At 37.9% G+C, this 12,022-nt stretch overlaps 1 pseudogene; it reads left to right on the plus strand.

Annotated features, from left to right (window-relative positions):
- Positions 1 to 469: 469 nt before the first annotated feature.
- On the plus strand, positions 470 to 2,345 carry LOC113178481 (uncharacterized protein KIAA2013 pseudogene; annotated as a pseudogene).
- The last annotated feature ends 9,677 nt before the right edge of the window (positions 2,346 to 12,022 follow it).

Below are 12,022 nucleotides of genomic sequence, written 5' to 3' on the forward strand. Positions count from 1 at the left end.
GGGTCCAGTTTCTCTCTTCCATCTTCACCTCTCTTTAGATTCCTTCTTCATTTCATGGTCCAAGATGGCTGAAATAACTTCTAATCTTACTTCGTCTTGCAGCTTAACTAAAAATTAGGTATTTTCCCCAAATGTTAGGGCCCTGATATTGCTTTACTTAGAACATTTACTTTGTAAAATTTGCAATTGAATTTTTTTTTTGCCCTTTTCAGATAAAATATTCTACCAGATTCTTGCCCTTTTTCCAATTCAGCAATATATATCTTTCTCAAAGACCTAGAAGCAATTCCTTTGAAATGTAACCATTAAGAAGTTCTTGTCAGGGAGGTAACCAAGGAGGAGGAAGCCATGGCCGTGGCTCTCCACAGGCTGCTGGCGGGCGTCAGGGTGGGCGCCACCGTCCGGATCAGGGAGTGAGGCCTGGCTGGTGGGCTGGGTGCCCCGCGCCTTAGCCAGCGCCTGGCTGCCCATGTGGCTGCAGCAGCGGCTCAAGGAGCTGCTCTCAAGCAGCTGGGCCTGCCACCTCCTCTGCTGCTTGGCCTCCTGCTGCTGTTCCACGCTCCAGGGTGCGGCAGGCGATGGGTGGCGGGCGGCCTGCGCCTGCAGCCCTGGGCCCACTGCGAGCTGGGCGCCCCCAAGCCCTCTTTCTGCCTAGGGGCGGCCACCCGCGCCTGGCGCGGCCTGCAGGATTGCTGCAAGGCCATTGTGCTGGGCCCAGGAGTGCAGGCCTTGGTGGCTATTGGCTTCCTACCCCTGAACATGACAGCCAACCAGCTGTGGGTGACTCCTGGAGAGCGGGAGCCCCACCCCCACCCCCCGTAGCGCTGGACTTCGTGCCCTTCTGCATCTGCACCCACTGAAGGTGCTGGCGCAAGCTGTAGAGGCTGTGCTGCTGCTGCGGGAGGGACTGCTGCGCAGGGTGCGTTGCCTGCAGCTCGAAAGCCTAGGCCCTGGTCCTTCAGCCGCCGGCCCTGAGCCCGCCTCAGCCTCCTGTCTTGCCGCGGGATCTGGCCATGACTGTGTGTTGCTGCAGGAGGACTTTATGTCTCACAGGGCCGACTCCACGTCTATCTGCAGTGCATTCAGCTCAACAACCCAACGCAGCACATGGCTGCGCTGCAGACTGTGGGTCTCACTGCAGGCCGGTCCTGAAAGCCTTCACCAGCGTCCTGGAGAATGTTGGAGATCATCAGTTCCTCCTCTATTTAGGCCGATCCACACTAATGCCCTCTAGGCAGGGGCACCTGGTAGTGGTGGCTGCCAAAAAGCTAGTAAACCAGCTCCAGGTGGCTCCCAAGATGCAACTGGATGAAATGGTCCTCCGGATGGTGTATGCCTCAGGCCCCATCAACCCCTAAGTTCTCAAAAGCAAAGCCAGCCGCTAAGGAGCTAAAGGCACTCCAGGACTTGGCCCGGAAGGAGATGCTGGAGCTCTTGGAGATGCCTGCGATTGAGCTGCTTCCGGACCACCAGTGCCTCTGGGTGCAGCTGTTTTGCCCAGTGGTGGAAATGAAGATCACCCTATGCCCACAGGCCATCAGGCCTGACCCTGAACCTGACACTTTACTACATGCTCTGCTGTTCACCAGCCCCTCTGCTCAGTCCCTCCTTGAGCCACGGAAGCGAGACCAGCTGGAGGCCAACCTCAACTACGAAGACCACTGCTTCAGCAACCACGCCACCATGCACACCAAGAACCTGTGGCCTGCCCAGCTGTCCTTGGTGCGGCAGATCCTGCAGCTCTCTGACCTGTGGAGGCTGACCCCCCAGAAGCGTGGCTGCAAGGGGCTGGTGAAGGTGGGCACTCCGGGCATCCTGCAGGGCATGATGCTCAGCGTTGGGGGGCTGCAGTTCACAGACAACCACCTGCAGTTCCAGGCCGACCTGGACGTGCTGCACAACAGCTATGCGCTGCACCGTATCCACTACAAGAATGACCACATTGACCTGGCCAACGCCGAGGGCAAGCCCTACCTGCACATGTCCGTGAAGTCCCTCAGCCAGCCAGTCAAGATCTTCGCATATGAGGCGGACTGCCTGGAGAACCCAGTGGAGCTGACCTCGGCCTTTGGGAGCCACACCTTCTCAGTCCTGGTGACACAGCCCATCAGGCTGCTGCTCCTCATCTCCACCGACCTCACACACCTGCAGGACCTGTGGCCCACGCTGCACCCCAAGGCCATCCTGGCCCTCAATGAGCACATGGCCCAGCAGGACCCAGGGCTGCCCTTCCTCATCTGGTTCAGCGTGGCCTACCTCATCACCCTCTTCCACCTCTTCCTCTTCAAGCTCATCTACAACGAGTACTGCCCATCTTCAGGAGTAAGGAAGACCCCAGTGTCTGAGGAACTGCGAGTCCTGCTTTCTGCCACTGTTGCATAAGACACCATCTACTGCTACAGACAAGGGATCCTTTGGAAGCACCTACCCTTTGTGCCTTGTGGGGGACAATGATGCAGAAGTGCTTATAGATGCCAGCTTGCATTGGAAGGAACAAGTGTCTCGTGGGGAGGGAGGGACCAGTGGACCTGTAAGCCTTCCACTCAATAAAGTGAACCTGTGCAGAGCTTATATATATATATATATATATATATATATATATATATATATATATATATATATTATATATTGTTTTCTAGTGACTATGGTAGAGGAGTCTTAACTCAGAAAAACATCAACTAGCAAGTAAAAATGTTCTAATCCCACTGACTAATCTCCCTTACCCTGAATGCTTTCTAGTACTTTAGGTGCTGGGTTACCTTGACACTTAAAACTCTCCCTTCTTTTGGTTCAATAGAGTTGAGTTCAGACTCTCTTTCCTATTAAAATAGTCTTCGATAAAATCTTCTTTAACTTTTTAACTAGTCTAATGAAAGGAGATAAAATAGATTCCATGAATGATAAAGACTTAGAGAAAGAAACAATTTGAATATTATGTTGTATGTCAATGAGAGAAACAAAAACAAAACAAAAACCCATATAGCATTTTTGGCAGGAAGTTTTGGTAAAGTGGTTTCTATAAAGTGGCAGAAGAGCAAGGGATGGATATAGGAGGACATAAGTCATAGCCATAGGGTTGGAGGTAAGTGGTCCAGCCTTCTTATGATCTGCCTTCCCTGTTAAACTTGAAGGGGATGTAGATGACTTGTATAAGTTCTAAAAAATTGTCTTTTTTCATAAGGATAAGAATGGTTGAGAGAGTAAGTGAGGTATCTTATGATCTTTCCTCCTCCACCCATCTTGCTCAGAAGTAGGAGTAGACATTTGAAAACATAAAGTGAAAGGAGATAAGTCAAAAGAGTTTCATGTTAGGACAGATCTCCATAGGTAACTTCATGCCACCAAAGAGGGAGTAGTGGTACAGTTATTTTTACAAGTCAAATATCAATTGTTTTTTTGTAATAAAATAGAAATTGTTATTTAAGACTAAGAATAACAATATAACAAGAACTAGGAAAAATCATCAATGTATATTTTTCAATGTACTGAAAGAATTTTATAAAAGAGTAAAACTGCATGTCTAAAATAGGTTTTGCTTGTGTTCTAAAATTATTAATATTTCTTACAATTAGTACTATAAAAAGTAAAAAGATTGGCTAGGTCTCCTGAGAATTTTCTAAATTTATTTTGCAAGGAAGAACACCTGTTATTTTATTTTATATCTACTTTGTCTGTATTTAACAAGCCACAACATTTTATTTCATGTTTATTCTCTCAAAGAAATCTCACTTAGATGAATATGCTAGAAGAATTTTTTAAATGATGTTTGAGTTTACACATGCAATATCTTGCTGTGGCAATATCAACCAGTGTTGATTTATATTTAATTAAAATAATTACATAATGTTCTGCATTCAGGATATGTTCAAAATATCAATGAAGTGACCAGGAATGAGAAATATAAGCAACTTATACCAAATGGAACTGTATTAGTCTTCCTTTCTTTATAAGGCTTCTTTAGAAAAAAAAAGTCATAATCACCATATGCTTGCAAATACCTTTAAAAATTTACCTGGGCAACCTCTTCATTATGGTAATAATATAATCATACAGATATAACATATTTTCATTTGATGATGTAATTTTCCAGTTTAGGACTTCTCAGCTGTTGTGTTTTCTCTGTTGTATGATATTGTCTTTTTAAAATTCTATGTAGAAAAGTAAAAAAATGAATTATGACTTCTTAATCAATACCAATGATTCATGATCAATCATTTTGTGTTTCATTTGATGGCAGCATTGCGCTGTGTATTCTTGTAGAATTATATCCTGTAATGCAACCATAGGAATATGCAACTTGGAATTATTATAAAGGAATCAACAGATCCTACTCCAATGTACAGTGATTTATTTCAATAGTACTGTTAGGATTGCAAAGCTTGCAAAGATATTCAGTAAAATTCTCAATCCATGATGAAAAAAAATAATTTGCCTGGAACAGAAAAGAATTTTCAGGAGAACAAAACTATTTAATGTATTTTCTAGGTAATTATTCTTTGTTGAGTCATAATTACAGTGTTGATGATTGTTTTCACTAGCATATTTTGATAGAAAGTACACAGACATTCAGAAAAAAGCATTATTTTGACTAAATCCTTTTTTTCCTCTTTGCAGATTTGATCATAGTTGACAAAATTTACCTGCATTTTAGGTTGCTGGGAGATTTAATTGTACAGGACTGGCTGCTGAATATTTGCAAGTTTTCTGTTTTAAGACTTCCTATAGTCTATTAATTAGTTTTTCACATACCTCTACAATATGCAGACACTAACTTTGATGTAATATTTATAGATTTATGGCAGATGAATCAGGCAATACAAGTATTTTTTAATGACAGTAGCTATAATTTAACTTTTATTCTTCTTCTCCTTCTCATTCTCCTTCTTCTTCTCCTTCTCCTTCTCCTTCTTCTTCTCCCTTCCACAATCACATTTATTTTTTTCTTTCCTGGCATATGTTTCTGCATACTTTATGAACATATCTTTATTTTTAGTGTGAAATTTAAAGTAATATTTCACATTTTCTTATTCCTCAAAATTTTCTGATTGAGACCTTCTTTTATCACAATAAAATTATTTGACCGTTAGTTTTAGAAAATTTTTCAACAAATATTTTCTCATTTTACAACTTCACTTATGTATATGATGGAGCTATCCCAGATGTAAGTTGTCCTAAAGTGAAACTTCAAATAATTATTCAAGTACTTTACCCTTTTGCTGTGAAAAAAAGAAAGATGTGTATGCTTTTATCACTTTTGAGTATATATGACCTTAGTTATTAGTGTTTCTAATAAAATATTTGATAGTATGTGAATGGAAATTGTGAAATCCCTCAAAGGTATATCACATAGTTATACTGCCGACCCCTCCTTACACTCACTGGTCTTCCTCAAGGGAAAGCATGAGGTTCCTGAGGGATAAAATGTGTTATGGTGCTAAATATGTGCAATTCAGCCTTAAGCTTTTTATGCTTGGGAGACAGCTTGCCTTCAGGACACAGACATTCCTTGTAATGTCATGCAAGGCATTCTGCCATTTTGGAAGATTGCCCACAGTAATTTACCAGAGACTGGATCATTATGTTTTTTTTTTTTTTTAATTCTGAGGTAAAAGTTAGTTTTAAACTAGGAACAATGGTTTATGCCAGTAAGGCCTATGAAATGTTTATTTTCATCTGTCTTATTTTATCTCTTTATTGATTCAGAACACAGGTGGAGAATAGTGTGACTTTAAAACTTGAAACTTTCATTTTATAATATATCCCAGGCAATTGCAAAACAATATATGTGCTGCTTAGTTAGTTAGTTAGTTAGTTAGTTTGTTTGTTTTTCTGGCCAACGTACAAAGTAACAGGCATAAAACAGAGTCCTTGGGAGGGTAGGTAGGATTCTTAAAAGGAAGCTTATACATTAAATCATCTTCAGAATATTAGTGATAAAAAAGATGTCTGAGTGGGTTTCAATCCATAAACTAAAGTATAACATAAATGAACTTTGCAACAATTCTGCCACTTAAGCAACACTGATTTGTGTACAAAAGAGTAAATAACTACAGTTAGAAGTAGTATTCATGGAGGAGCAAATATGTGAGCCACAAGACAGAGGAGGCTATAGAACTAATAAACACCCTGGGACAAAGCTTCCAGTAAGGCATACATCACCTTTGGCAAATAATTTTTCATGGCTCCTCAGTTGATATAAGCAATTTCAATAAAATATGAGAATTTATAGAATTCTGTGAGGGACATGATTTCTCAATGAAGATTTAGAATAATAGGTACAGAAGAGATAATTGTTTTAGTCTGATCAGTTAAAGTGCCAAAATACCAATTCTTTCTGATCCTGGGCCCAGAAACCCATTCCTTCTGTTTGTTGTAGTTGCATTCACAATTCCTAGCTAATTCCACACCTCTCATTATAAGAAAGAATGTCAGCACTGTTGTTAATCATAAATTCATGTGTCAATTTTATAATTCCTGTCTAATTTCATCTCTCTTATTAGAGTAATGATCACAGTACTATTATTAATCACAAAAACAGTTCTTTGAAACTAGTTTGTATTGAAGCAAAAAAGATGTTCCTACTTATGAGAGTACATTTTGGGTAGTTATATGTCATTACTAATATCATGCTGCATCACGATGCATTAAGTCACCAAAACTCCTGGCTTGCAATAACACTCCCAAATGTCCTTACTTGGCTGTGGTTGTGAAGTGTGCAAGTGCAAATCTTGCCTGCAATATGAAGAAAAGTGTGAACAATGGTTTATTTTTTAATTCAATGCTAAATTAATAATTTGGAATTTTTAAAAGTACAGGAAAACACATTCTTCAATTCTTTAGGCAATAAATGCTGCTTTCTAAAATGTAATCTTTTTCAATACTGACCACGACTCTGACATTTATGCACCACTCCTATTTCTGCAGGAAATACTCTTTCCTCAACTGGCATGCCAAAATCCAACCTAGAGATCATGATATTTCCCCATGGTTCACAGAAAAAAAAGAACATTAATCATAAGGGTCTATAGGTAGTGAGAAGCAAAGATCTTATAAACCATAAGAAGTGACAAATATGCCCTCTTTCACAGGACTACTTGACATATGGCAGGGAACCTCAAAAACAGGTAAATTGACTATCATGCATGCCACTGGTGGGGACTCACAATAACAATGATATTCTCATAACACATTGTGTTAGGATCCCTGTACATTGGAATATAAGAAAAATAAGGGCAAGAAGTAGGAACTGTTAATCCAAGTCGATTTATGGACTCTAAATCAGAGAATGGTTCATGTCTAAAATGACTGAATATAACCCTATATCACAGTTATCACTATTCCAGGGGACCGCTTTCAAGGCATCTTATGAAATGTATAATGTAGTAGATAATATGAGATATCTACTTTTCAGGACATAACCTGGAAATTCTAATCTATTGGTTTGGGGATCAGGGTTCTTTTGGTATCTGATCAACCCTATATTGGTGTGAGTTAGAGAAGGGTTTTCAAAATCATCCTAAAGGAAAGAAATAGCACTAGTATCTAGACATAACACTTCTGCTTCTGATGTGTTTTGGGTCCCCAAAAGTGAAACTGCTTCAAATTTGCTGAAAGTGGGAAGAAGAGGAAAGGTGAACATTTCTAGCTCGATTTAAACAAACAGAAAACACTAATTTGGTTTTTAATCCTAAATTTTGGATTTATGAAAAAAAACTTAAGCAGTTAGTTAATATTTTAATGATCTTTTACAAAAATCTTTACTCTAGAACATATAGCCACTTGGAAAATTCTGTGGCAGGAAGAATTGAAAAAATGGATTTAGGGGATTTATTTTACAGTGAACTCTCATTAAATAATAATATAGTTTTGGCTTAACTCAGAAAATTATGCTGAAATAAAATCTTGTTATTTTGATGAACTGTTAAGTAAAATTTCAGGAATATTATTGAACCCCCCAGTTCAGTGGAAAGGAAATGAATATTGTGAGGTAGACTGAAGAACTTCACTCAGGGGTTTAAATGGAAAAGCCCACTGACTAGGTAGAATATTGCTTTTCCTCTTAGAATGAATGGATGTAGTAATTACAAATTTGAAGATTTTTGGCATTTGTATTTATTTTGTGTGTATACAATATATGGATAATATATCAATTCTAGTTAGGGCAGAAGAGTGAGAAGGAAAGAGAGGTGGCAGGGGATTAGCCAGGATGGTGGAATGTGATAGACATCATTATCCAAAGTACATGTAAAAAGACACAAATTGGTGTCAATATACTTTATATACAACCACAGATATGAAAAATTGTGCTGTATATGTTTAATACGAATTGTAATGCATTCTGCTGTCATGTATTTTTTAAATCAATAAAAATAAATAAATAAAATTACAACTCAAAAATAATATATATGTATGTGTATAACATATGTACATATACATTTATATATGCCTGCCTTTGCATATACACATATGCATGAGTTTACATATTTGTTTCTATGTATATACATTAATGATTACATGGAAATGTTATAATAATTTTTGAAGGCTTATTTTTTATTGCCTTGGGGTCAGACCATCTCCAGTAAAAGATTCCCTTTGAAGATGTTAAACATCTTTTTTGTTTCATTTAGCAGAATGATGATCAAGTATTTTGTATTTATTTATATTTATATAATCTACATATTCAAAATTTTATTTTCTCCAAGTGTATACTTGCATACATTACAACAGGATTAAATTTATTTGTGCATTATTTCTCTATTGATGTTAAATAGAATAACACAAACTCGGTAAAAATGCATATTTATTATTTGGATGCTTTAAAGGTGAGACATTTAAAATGGGTCTTACTGGGGTAAATTCGAGGTGTTGACAGGCTTGTGTTCCCTTTGAATCCCTAAAAGAAAAGTCTGCAATGGCCAGTAGACTCTCACATATTGCAACTTACTCTTCTGTGACTCTCTTCCATATTACTAAATCTTTGGGATTATATTTAAACCCCTCAGATAATCACCACATCATCTCTACCTCAAAATATAAAAATATTCTGAAGAACAACTTTAATTCTTTTTCGAACAATATGCCTGTTTGCGTTATCACATAACTATTTACAGGTTCTGCAGATTAGAAGGGTCTTTGATGGGTATTTATTCCACTTATGACTATGAATAAGAAAAAAACTATATTTGTATAAACATGTATACGTTTACATGTACATACACATATATATGCACATACTGTAAAAACATACAAATATATGTTTAGGTATATGTATAAACAGTTTTCACAAATAAATAACAGCAATTTCTACTCCATCTTTAGTTCTGAGAATTTGTTTTGTGTCCTCATCAATACTATATATTGTTTTTGTTGTTGTTGTCATCATTTCTTACTGGAAATTTAAATCAGGGACACACAGAGACTAGGTCACACATAGTTGCTTAGGGCTTTGCTAAGTTTCTGAGGCTGATTTTGAACTCAAGATTATCTTGCCTTAGCCTCCCAATCCAATGGGATTAGAGGTGTATGCCATGGCACCTGCTTCTATTTTATTTTTATTTTGAAATATATATTACTTCTAAAAATAATTTATATTTGATATTAAGAAAGCATAGAATACCATTTTTCCCCACAAATACCCCTTTGTGGTTTTTTTGTTTTGTTTTTGTTTTTGCTTTTGTTTTTGTTTTTAGAAAAGATATCATTTTTCTATTTCCACACAGTAGTGCCAGATATATACTTTATTGTTTTCTAAATGGCAAGTTGTTTATTACTATTATTATTATTATCATTATCATTATTATTAAGCTATGTCTTAGTTACAAAAATTTATTTGTTCATATTATTATAAGGTATATACTCTTTTCTATAACTTCATAAAATACAACAATGTGTATCAAAATGACCTGTTGGGGGTTGGGAGGAGAGAGGAGGTTTCATGGGGTTAGAAATGATGGTGAAATATGATGGACATCATTATCCAAAGTACATGTATAAAAAAGTGAATTGATGTGAATATATTTTGTATAAAACCAGAAAAATAAAAAATTATGCGCTATATGTGTAATAAGAATTGTAATGCATTCTGCTGTCATATATAATTTAGAAATAACTAAAAATTAAAAATAAATTATGACATCATGTCCTAAATGGGAATAAATACTACTCCTTTTAAAAACTGAAAAAAAGATCTGTTGGTCAGTGATAAATTTATAAAGTATAAATTGTATCCTGAATATTTGGTAATACAAAAACCTAGATGTAGGTATTTATACTGTTGTCAGCAAAATTAAAAAAAATTACTGTAGAGTTCATTTCTTGCAATGTATAATTACATGAAATACATTTTGTACATATTTATATATATTACCATTATATATAATTAATAAATTATTATTATATCTCACATCAACCACATTTGTTTCAAACTAATTTGTCTTTTGAAAGCACCAATATATGACACTCTTTGGATATATACACTTTGTGTGTCTTTAAATTTGTCACTTTTATGTATTATGTTATTTTTTTTACTCTCCTTTTTATATAATTTCTTTTTCCAAATTATTGAGATTAATGAATTTTAGACACTTCAGTTTAACAGTGCAGTCTGTAGATTTTCTTTTTAACCTCATCTTTAAATACTCCCCACCTTTTATAGGCTTATTTTTAAGTAAATGATTTCTAAAAACCTGCATATATAACACCCTAACCTGACTTTACTCTGGACTATTGATATCTGAGTGGAGGGGATTTTAAAGTGATCCGTGGACAAGGCAGAACAAGGATGGGTCAGGATGTGATATTGGTGGATGCTGAGTATGTAGTAGTGAGTATTCATGAAAAAGTAACGGTGGAATAGATAGGGGTAGAGAAAAAAGTGCTGTGGAGGAAAGAGGGAAAGCATGACCAGCTCAAGAGTTTAGATTTAAAAAGTCTAATGGTTCTTGGCATCTCCTGAGAAACCTCAGCCAGGATAGATGGCTTCCACTAGAGACCCTCACCAGTCTCGCCCTGACTCTGCTGTCCTTTTTCTGGATCCTGTTGGCTTTTTAAATAATGTTCACAGGTGGCAAGTACTCTAAACTTCCCAGTGGGTGAGTACAGTGGTCCCTGTGTGCCATGGGTAGGGACCACTAAGGAAGCCTGTGACCAGGACTCAGAGATCCTCAAAGCTGCCAAGCACCTTCTCCCACTCACTGTTTCCAATGTCCCCTGACACTTAAGAACTGCTTGGGATTAAGTGCTGTGCATGAAGCCCAAGGAAATAAGGAGGCACACAGCTCAGGATGGATTGTGAGTCACAGATGGCATGGGCCACAGGCCAAGACAGTGGCCACACTTTCCCAGGACCCATTTAACAGTAGGAAAAGGACTTAGTAACTAGCACCAAGATGCCTCTGGTCTCCTACTGCAGGCCACTCAGCCTGAAGCCTCTCATAGATCCATGGCACCCTCGTCCTACTGGATGGCAGGCATGCTTTCTGCTCCCATGTTCCATGTGAGGATGCTGCTGAGGTGTCACTGGACAGGCTCTTGTGGTAGTTGGGGTATAGGGAGGGGAGGGGAGGGGAGGGGAGAGGAGGGGGGATAGGAAGGGTATAGGAAGGGCAGCAGAATACAACAGACACTTGTTTGGCAGTATGTATAAACATGGCTGTATAATCAACATGATTCTGCAATCTGTACATGGGGGAATAATAAGAATTCATACCCCATTTAAAACAAATGTATGATATATGATGTGTCAAGATCACTGTAATGTTTTGAGCAACCAATAAATTTCTAAAAAAATTAAAAATAAATAAAAAGTCTAATGGTGGATCAATGGTAGCATGAGGGTAAGTGATAGTTTCTTTGGTGGGAGAAATAATGTAGGGGAGAAAGGAGAAGGTAACTCTGGAACAGTTCCCAAGAGAAAGAGGTGAATGGGTTATATGTATTTTTCTTCCCACCTTGGTGTGGAATTGATAATTCACTTAGTATGTTTCAGTAGGTAGAATAAAACCATTTCCAAGTAGCTTTAAAA

The sequence above is a fragment of the Urocitellus parryii genome, chromosome 7 (assembly GCF_045843805.1).
Source record: "Urocitellus parryii isolate mUroPar1 chromosome 7, mUroPar1.hap1, whole genome shotgun sequence".
In the NCBI taxonomy this organism is placed as follows: domain Eukaryota; kingdom Metazoa; phylum Chordata; class Mammalia; order Rodentia; family Sciuridae; genus Urocitellus; species Urocitellus parryii.